At 30.1% G+C, this 10,000-nt stretch overlaps 4 non-coding genes across 4 annotated transcripts in view; all 4 read left to right on the plus strand.

The window, feature by feature from the left end:
- The first annotated feature begins 1,073 nt into the window (after positions 1–1,073).
- On the plus strand, positions 1,074–1,192 carry LOC145847271 (5S ribosomal RNA). The gene has a single exon (XR_014371193.1). It is a non-coding gene; the product is annotated as a 5S ribosomal RNA (ribosomal RNA).
- Positions 1,193–4,047: 2,855 nt separating this feature from the next.
- Positions 4,048–4,166, plus strand: LOC145847253 (5S ribosomal RNA). Its single transcript, XR_014371177.1, has one exon. It is a non-coding gene; the product is annotated as a 5S ribosomal RNA (ribosomal RNA).
- Positions 4,167–8,008: 3,842 nt separating this feature from the next.
- Positions 8,009–9,816, plus strand: LOC145847263 (small subunit ribosomal RNA). The gene has a single exon (XR_014371187.1). It is a non-coding gene; the product is annotated as a small subunit ribosomal RNA (ribosomal RNA).
- A 182-nt stretch (positions 9,817–9,998) lies between these two features.
- Positions 9,999–10,000, plus strand: part of LOC145847255 (5.8S ribosomal RNA) — a 153-nt gene continuing 151 nt past the window's right edge. The window contains exon 1 of the ribosomal RNA XR_014371179.1: positions 9,999–10,000. This exon is cut by the window's right edge and continues 151 nt beyond it. This is a non-coding gene — a ribosomal RNA (5.8S ribosomal RNA).

Here is a 10,000-nt window from a genome sequence, read left to right on the forward strand (position 1 = left end):
TTTTTACGGGGTCTCTGGACCAAACAAAAACGATCTGTCGAGTCAGAATTCCGAAAATCGAAAATTCCCGAAATTTCTGTACTTAAAAGGCGGGGCGCCCACTATCGACAAAAGTGTGCCAAAACCCACAAACGTTGTGTTACGCGCGCTAAGATAAACACAAGCCTGATTGCTGAAAATGTATTCTATTTGAATAAGGTAAGTATCAACATCAAGGAAGCAATTCCTTTATTATAAACTCATACTCTGATATGCGCTAATATTGCTCGTGAATTGTTATTTAGTTTAAAAATATAATTTATATTACTTTTATTTTATTTTAATTCTATATAATAACTATTTTATATTTTTATTAAAAATTTTCTTGTTCAGTTTCTAAGCAACCACAGTTACGTTTATATGTTTAATTCTATTGTATTCTATATTTATCGATAATTTAATAAATGTTTTAAAAGACTATTCTGGTTTTCCACGCTCTCTTCAAAAATGTGAGTTCTTTTAATTCTTCCACTTAATTATTCATTTTAAAGTAAAACAACTAGTTATACATATTATTATATTATAATGTATGTGTATTAGATACTATTATTTTATAACATAAACATAGATGAGTTATTAAATTAAACGTCAAATATTTTATTACCTAAAATTAAGTTAATCGTAAAATCTGATGTAGTATGAGATATTCTTTAGAAACTAACTATAAATATTCTTGAAGTAAAACAAAACCATCTATAAATAGAACAATGAGAAATAGTAAAACAAACTAAACACAACATGTTTATTTTAACATTGTTTTTTATTTAGTTTAATCACTTAATAAACTTTACTTCTAATCATAGTATTTAATATAGAATATAGTTAACAATCTTTTAAACAAAGTCTTAAATAAAGTTACAGGAGTAATTGTAATTAAAACACCAAAAAAAAAGGTTTTAATAAAAAAAATACTTACATCAAGTTAAAATTTTATAAGGATTAATTTTAAAATATCAAATTGATTGTAAATCAAGTGCAAATAGGTTTTTTAAACAAACCGAAGGGTTTATAAAGGCTTGTAAACGCTTTCAAACGCCTACGACCATACCACACTGAGCACACCCCATCTCGTCCGATCTGGGAAGTTAAGCAGTGTCGGGCGTGGTTAGTACTTAGATGGGTGACCGCTTGGGAATACCACGTGCCGTAGGCTTTTGCTTTTTGAATTCATCTTTTTTGTACTATTTTTCTTTCTGACCTATTTATACTTATTACTCGTTTATTTACATTTCTTTAACGCTTAAAAGAAAAGTAAATTCTAGTTATTAGCAAATAAAAACGTAAGCCAATCAGATAACGTTATTTGCTGTTTAAACCAATTAGAGCGCTAAAAAAGTGGTTTGACCAGTTTGAGATATCGAAAAAATAATGGCACCATCTTGTAGAGTACAATTTTCTGAGTTAAAATTAATACAATTAGTCTTTTATACTAAAACTTAAAAGTTTTTTTGTCCAAAAACAAATAAAAGCGTGGCTACTTGAAAAATCAAACGAAAATAAATTTTGCACTTTTGTATTGTGAGTCATAATAAGTTATTTACTGTTACCAACAGATACTAGCAAAAGCTTTTTAAAGTTTTGTATTAACTTAATGTATTTGTAATTACTTTTACTTAATAGAAACTATTGAATTACGTTTACTTAGTTTACTTTTGTATGTGTATTAAATATATAGCAATTTTGCTTGAACTTAAATAAAGATTATTAAACTATTAAAAGAAAACTATCAAAGTTTACTAACTCAAAAGCTAAATCTTAGTTATATTGTTATAAACATTTATGTTGTAATTTACTAATAACTAAATGAGTTTATTTCAAACAAAAAGAATTAAATAATGTTATGTTATGTCAAGCCTACTATATGAGGTATATAGGTATATAAGGTATACAAGCTTATGTTTGAAAGTTATAATAATTAAAATAAAAATAAATATTTAGTTGGTAAAATTTGTATTTAATATGCTTTGAAATTAGAGTTAGTATAGATGTTTTTTTTAAATATAATAAATATAAGTATTTAGTTACTAATAATAAACTAAAATACCAATTTTGTAGTTATTACAAAAAAAAAAACTTATCTTACTTAAAGTTCACTGTAATTGAAACATTATACAAAAGCTTTATAATTATAAGCTTTGAATAATTCTATTTGAATAAATAATAGATTCATAACTATATTCATGTTTGCATATTTAAATTATAAAAAGTTAGTGTTTTGTGTATTGACTTTATGATTATTTTATTTTAGTAACTGTTAGTTTTATACTTTAATAAAAGAAATATGGTTAACAAGTAAGTTAAAAATGAAAGAAGCATAAAAAAACACACTAATTAACTGCTTATTCAATAGTTTGATTATTTAATTATTTTTCTGTTATATAGTTTAATCGTATTGTATAAAAAATACAGAGGTTTAAAGTAAGTTTGAATAAAAATAAAACAAAACATATAATATAAGCATTAGTTAAAATACATAGTTTTTTTTTCTAAAAAAATTTAATTCTTTAATAATAAGTAGTAATTTAAATAAAAAATAATACAAGTAAAGTTATACAATATATATACTATAGTTTGTCAAACTAGGCAAACACTACTAGGCAAAAAACAAACTAGGCAAAAAACCTACAAAGTAGGCCACCACTACAATCCTATGTTCCAACTGGAAATTCAATGAGATCGTTACTGTACTTGTGATGAACGTTGATAATCCCCAAGATTGTAAGTCGAAGGCCTTACCCAACCTAACCAGCGCACTGGTTTTCTTACAACTGAATTAATCAACATTTATTATTGAATATAATCATTATTGATAGATAGAGGAATGTTGACAATCAACAACAGATTGTAGGTCAAAGGCATTACTCGACCCAAGTACCCACAACCTAGATTGAACAACATTTATTAGATAGATTTGTTTAATGATAGATAGAGGAATATTGTCAATCCACAACAGATTGTAAGTCAAAGGCATTACTCGACCCAAGTACCCACAACCTAGATTGAACAACATTTGTTAGATAGATTAGTTAGATAGATAAATAGTACAGTATAATCTCAAAGAATTTGAAGCCCGAACATTGAACGATAGTGGTGTTTCGTGACGACTAGCGGGATTCGATCTTACAACCTTCTGCTTATGAGTCAGCTGATAAGACCACTGACCCACCGCGCCACGACAAAGATAAAGAAATATTTTGCTATATAAATAGGTTGATTTTTATAATTTTGTTATACAGTGTCAATTACAGTGAACTTCAAGTAAGATATACAACAGTATATATATTTCCGAGTCTGACTTTGAGTACTTTTTATATATTATTAACAAGATTTTTTAGGAGTAATATCTGTTTAGTTCTTTAATATATCTTTAAAATAATAATATTTTTTAAGGTGTTTAAAACTTTTAGAAGCTGTATGTAATGTCTTTTAGTTTAATAGTTCTTTTAAATTAGTAAAAAAAAATAAACATGGTTGAGTTATCAAATTAAACAAAATAGAACGTCAAGTATTTAATTACTAAAATTAATTTAATTAAAAAAAAATCTCAGGTAATCTAAAATGTCAGGAATTATTTAAAAATAAATATAAATTTAAAACTTATTATATTGAAAAGATTGATGAATAATACTCTTGAATGTATGCAATGTTTGTATTTGTAATGCAATAACATAAATGGATAGATCAATGACAAATTGTAAACATATTGTATTATTTTATTTTACGATTTTATTTTATTTATTTAATAATTCAATAAACTTTACTTCTACTTTTCCTGGTCTTAGGTAATTTATAGATAACAATTATTTAAACAAACACTTTTGTACAGTTACAATACAGTTTTAGTACAGTTTGGGAGTAACTGTTGATTAAAAAAACAAAAAAAAAGTTAATTCAGGTTAAAATTTTATAAGGAATAATTTTAAAATATCAAATTGATTGTAAATCAAGTGCAAATAGGTTTTTTAAATAAACCGAAGGGTTTATAAAGGCTTGTAAACGCCTTCAAACGCCTACGACCATACCACACTGAGTACACCCCATCTCGTCCGATCTGGGAAGTTAAGCAGTGTCGGGCGTGGTTAGTACTTAGATGGGTGACCGCTTGGGAATACCACGTGCCGTAGGCCTTTGCTTTTTGAATTCATCTTTTTTGTACTATTTTTCTTTCTGACCTATTTATACTTATTACTCGTTTATTTACATTTCTTTAACGCTTAAAAGAAAAGAAAATTCTAGTTATTAGCAAACAAAAACCTTAGCCAATCAGATAACGTTATTTGCTGTTTGCTTATTTGCTGTTTAAACCAATTAGAGCGCTAAAAAAGTGGTTTGACCAGTTTGAGATATCGAAAAAATAATGGCACCATCTTGTAGAGTACAATTTTCTGAGTTAAAATTAATACAACTAGTCTTTTATACTAAAACTTTAAAGTCTTTTTGTCCAAAAACAAATAAAAGCGTGGCTACTTGAAAAATCAAACGAAAATAAATTTTGCACTTTTGTATTGTGAGTCATAATAAGTTATTTACTGTTACCAACAGATACTAGCAAAAGCTTTTTAAAGTTTTGTATTAACTTAATGTATTTGTACTTAGTTTAAATTAATAGAGTTTATTTGGTTTACTTTATTATGTGTATTGAATGTGCTAGTATCTAAAATAAATACAACTAAAACAAAACAAACAAGGAGAGTACTTGAATAGAACCAACACAATTTACAGACCAGTTGTGTACTAAATTTAAAGAAATTCTGAATAGTGAATATGCAATTATTATTATAAGTTCAAAGTTCACTTTAATTTAAATTAATGTATTTTGTAAATTGGTTTTATTTAATACGATAGTAGTGAATTACTTTATTTAATTTACTTTAGTATGTGTTGTATAACTTTATTTAAACCAGAAGCAAAACGGGATTATACTTTCAATAAACTACACAATTTACAGACCAGTTGTGTACTAAATAAAAAGCTATTGTGAATGGTGAATATGCAATTATTATTATAAGTTTATAAGTTCACAGTTTACAAAAGCTTTAGAATTTAGTTACTATTTTGTTCATATTTGCATATCTAATTTATGAAAAGTTAGTGTTATGTGTATTGGCTTTTTAATTTCTTTATTTGTAGAACTGTTAGTTTTATATTCTAAAGAAACATTTTTAAATAAATATGTTTAACAAGTAACTTAAAAATGGAAGAAATATATTGTATATATTGAACTATTTATATTTATTCTAGCTATTTGCTTAGTGTATTTATTAATGTGATTATTTTATTTTGTTGTTTGTCTTATAGTTTAATCGTATTGTGTTGAAATATATATATAACAAATACAGAGGTTTAAAGTAAGTTTAAATGAAAATAAAATAAGACATATAGTTGAAATATAAGTTTAAAAAAATAGTTTTTTTTTTTTTTTTTTTCTTTGTTTGTTTGATTGTTTGTTTATTATATAATCGCGACGTGTCATTTTATTACTTTTAAGCATACTAAATATAATAATAGGTATAGTTATAGGAAAAATTCAATTAGTTTCTAATGTAATAAAAAAGTTTATTTCCACAAATAAATAAATACCTGAAAAATCAAATGAAAAATAAATTTCGCACTCCTGTATTGTGAGTCATAATAGGTTATTTACTGTTACCAACAGATACTAGCGAAGGCTTTTTAAAGTTCTATGTTAATTCAATGTATTTGTACTTAGTTTTATTAAAATGACAGTATTGATGGTTACGTTTATTAAGTATGTTTATTTAACGTTATGTAACTCAAGTAAAACCAGAAGCAAATAAGGAGACTACTTTCAATAAACTACACAATTTACATACCAATTGTATACTAAACTTAAAGCTATTCTATTTTATTCTTGATAGTTATTTTAAAGTTATTAAATTATACAAATGTATTTTGTAAAGTAGTTTTATAAAGTTACTATAGTTTATTTAACTTACTATAGTATGTGTTATATAATTTTAATTAAACCAGAAGCAAAAAGGGAGACTACTTTAAATAAACTACACCATTTATTGTTATATATAACTCTAATAAAACCAGAAGCAAAAAGGGAGACTACTTTAAATGAACTACACAAATTAAAAATATATTATTATTTATAAATCAATCGTGTTGTGTTTCAAAATACATTTTTCAAATAATGTTTTACAAGTATTTATCAGTTATTTAGTTTTCTTTTTATAGTTTAGCCGTATTGTTTTATTTATTTGTTATTATTTTTATTTAATTGTTTGCTTATTATATTTATCGCCATGTGCTTAAAAATAAAACAACTATAAAGGTTAAAAAAGTAAGTTTAAATAAAAATAAAATGAAACATACAAAATAAGCTTATGATTTTTTATTATTATTATTATTATTATTATTATTTTTATTTTATTGTTTGTTTATTATATCTATCGCCATGTGCTTAAAAAATAAAACAACTATAAAGGTTAAAAAAGTAAGTTTAAATAAAAATAAAATGAAACATACAAAATAAGCTTATGATTTTTTATTATTATTATTATTATTATTATTATTTTTATTTCATTGTTTGTTTATTATATCTATCGCGATGTGCTTAAAAAATAAAACAACTATAAAGGTTTAAAAAGTAAGTTTAAATAAAGATAAAATGAAACATATAAAATAAGCTTATGTTTGATTTTTTTATTTTACTTTTATTAAATTGTTTGCTTATTATATTTATCGCGATGTGCTTAAAAGAATAGAACAAATACAAAGGTTTAAATTGTAAGTTTTAAATAAAATAAAATGAAACATACAAAATAAGCTTATGATTTTTTATTATTATTATTATTATTATTATTATTATTTTTATTTCATTGTTTGTTTATTATATCTATCGCGATGTGCTTAAAAAATAAAACAACTATAAAGGTTTAAAAAGTAAGTTTAAATAAAGATAAAATGTAACATATAAAATAAGCTTATGTTTGATTTTTTTATTTTATTTTCATTTAATTGTTTGTTTATTATATTTATCGCAATCTGCTTAAAAAAATAAAACGAGTATTAAGGTTTGAAAAGTAAGTTTAAATAAAAATAAAATAAAAATATAAAATAAGCTTATGTTTTTTTTTTTTTTTTTTTATTATTATTATTTTTATTCAATTTTTTGTTTATTATATTTATCGCAATGTGCTTAAAACGATAAAACAAATATAAAGATTTAAAAAGTACGCTTAAATAAAAAATAATACAAATAAAGTTTATTTATAATAAATATATATATATTTAAAACATTAAAAAAAGTAGTTTATACATATTTTTTTTTATTTATTTCTTTTAAACATATTAAATAAAGTATAAAAAAGTATTAAAACATTTAAACGTAGCATAAATAAGCTTAAAACATTAAAATAATCGAAAAGAAACAAAGAAATTGAAAAAAATCGGAAAAAATCGGCAAAAAAAGTTCAACAGCAACATTTGAGCATCATACACGTATGCATTACTTTACACTAGTGAGAGAGACGTGTTTGTGCGTTCGGTCGACTTGACGAGAAAGCGGGCTTAAAGCATTACTGTTTAGCACCCGAGGCGCGGCTATTGCAGCGGCGGCGAACGTGCTATGTAAACGCATTGGAGCAGCGTATGAAAAACTACAAGCGTCCAGCGGCGGTAGGCTTATAGCTTTGCGAAGTCGTCGAGACGAGTAGCCGACGCAGGCAGGCACGGCTCGAGGCGGGTAACTGCAGCAGACAGATGGCGTGTTGCTGCTGACGAGTTAACCGGCAGAAGGCAAACGGTTGGTCGGGAGAAAGAACAGTCAGTTGTATAGCTGCATGCTGCAGTCGACGCGGGCTGGCGCTTTAAACAGCAAAAGGCCGGCGCCGACTTTCAGTAACGTTCGCAAGGCTTTTAAGCCGAGTGATAGAAAAGGTCTGTATTTATACAGTAAAAACGCTCAGTCGAGCAACGGGTTTAAACGCCCTCGGATAGTTATCTGGTTGATCCTGCCAGTAGTCATATGCTTGTCTCAAAGATTAAGCCATGCAAGTGTAAGTACGAGCTCACGTACAGTGAAACTGCGAATGGCTCATTAAATCAGTTATGGTTCATTTGATTGTACGCTTTTACATGGATAACTGTGGCAATTCTAGAGCTAATACATGCGTAAAGCGCCGAACTGACGTGAGGCGCGCATTTATCAGACCAAAACTAACCGGCTTTCGGGTCGTTACAATGGTGACTCTGGATAAGCTTGCGGATCGCACGGCCTAGTGCTGGCGACATCTCATTAAAGCAACTGCCCTATCAACTATCGTCGGTACGGTATCGGCCTACCGAGGTTGTAACGGGTGACGGAGAATCAGGGTTCGATTCCGGAGAGGGAGCCTGAGAAACGGCTACCACATCCAAGGAAGGCAGCAGGCGCGCAAATTACCCATTCCCGGCTCGGGGAGGTAGTGACGAAAAATAACAATGCAGACCTCGTACGAGGTCCTGCAATTGGAATGAGTACACTTTAAACTTTTTAACGAGTATCCATTGGAGGGCAAGTCTGGTGCCAGCAGCCGCGGTAATTCCAGCTCCAAAAGTGTATATTTAAGTTGTTGCGGTTGAAAAGCTCGTAGTTGGATATAGGGACGGCGAGGTTGGTCGGTCGAAAGGCTAGCACTGGCCTTGTTGTTCTTGTTGGTCGGTGCCTTCGCGGTGCTCTTAACTGAGTGTTGCGGTGGTCCGGCAAGTTTACCTTGAAAAAATTAGAGTGTTCAAAGCAGGCTTTACGCTTGTATAATGTTGCATGGAATAATGGAATAGGACCTCGGTTCTATTTTGTTGGTTTTCGGAGCACGAGGTAATGATTAATAGGAACGGACGGGGGCATCCGTACTGTGCCGTTAGAGGTGAAATTCTTGGATCGGCGCAAGACGAACGACTGCGAAAGCATTTGCCAAGAATGTTTTCTTTAATCAAGAGCGAAAGTCAGAGGTTCGAAGACGATCAGATACCGTCCTAGTTCTGACCTTAAACGATGCCGACTAGCGATCGGGCAGTGTCGAACTTAAGAACTGTCCGGCAGCTTCCGGGAAACCAAAGTCTTTGGGTTCCGGGGGAAGTATGGTTGCAAAGCTGAAACTTAAAGGAATTGACGGAAGGGCACCACCAGGAGTGGAGCCTGCGGCTTAATTTGACTCAACACGGGAAATCTCACCCGGCCCGGACACAGCGAGGATTGACAGATTGAGAGCTCTTTCTTGATTCTGTGGGTGGTGGTGCATGGCCGTTCTTAGTTGGTGGAGCGATTTGTCTGGTTAATTCCGATAACGAACGAGACTCTTACTTGCTAAATAGCTGCTCGACCCATTGGGTCGGAGACAACTTCTTAGAGGGACTAGTGGCGTTTAGCCACACGAGATTGAGCAATAACAGGTCTGTGATGCCCTTAGATGTTCGGGGCCGCACGCGCGCTACACTGACCGGATCATCGTGTGTTCCCTAGGCCGAAAGGTCCGGGTAATCCGTTGAACCCCGGTCGTGCTAGGGATAGGGACTTGCAATTGTTTCCCTTGAACGAGGAATTCCCAGTAAGCGCGAGTCATTAGCTTGCGTTGATTACGTCCCTGCCCTTTGTACACACCGCCCGTCGCTACTACCGATTGAATGGTTTAGTGAGGTCCTCCGATTGAGCCTGGTACGTGCGGCAACGCACTCGCCGGTGTTCGAAAAGACGATCGAACTTGATCATTTAGAGGAAGTAAAAGTCGTAACAAGGTTTCCGTAGGTGAACCTGCGGAAGGATCATTAACGAATCGAAATTTGATTTCAAGCGACGTCTCTTCTTCGAAGGGACCGAGCCCTGTAACTGTTATAGTTCGGTCGCGTTGCTTTCTGACAGCGGGAGTAATAATTCAGCACGCAAGTGCTGGCGCGGCCGCTTCTTTTTGAACACGATTTTTTGGTTGCATTGAGATTGATTAACACGAGAGAT

Source organism: Thalia democratica, unplaced genomic scaffold (genome assembly GCF_965202585.1).
Source record: "Thalia democratica unplaced genomic scaffold, ktThaDemo2.hap1.1 HAP1_SCAFFOLD_860, whole genome shotgun sequence".
In the NCBI taxonomy this organism is placed as follows: domain Eukaryota; kingdom Metazoa; phylum Chordata; class Thaliacea; order Salpida; family Salpidae; genus Thalia; species Thalia democratica.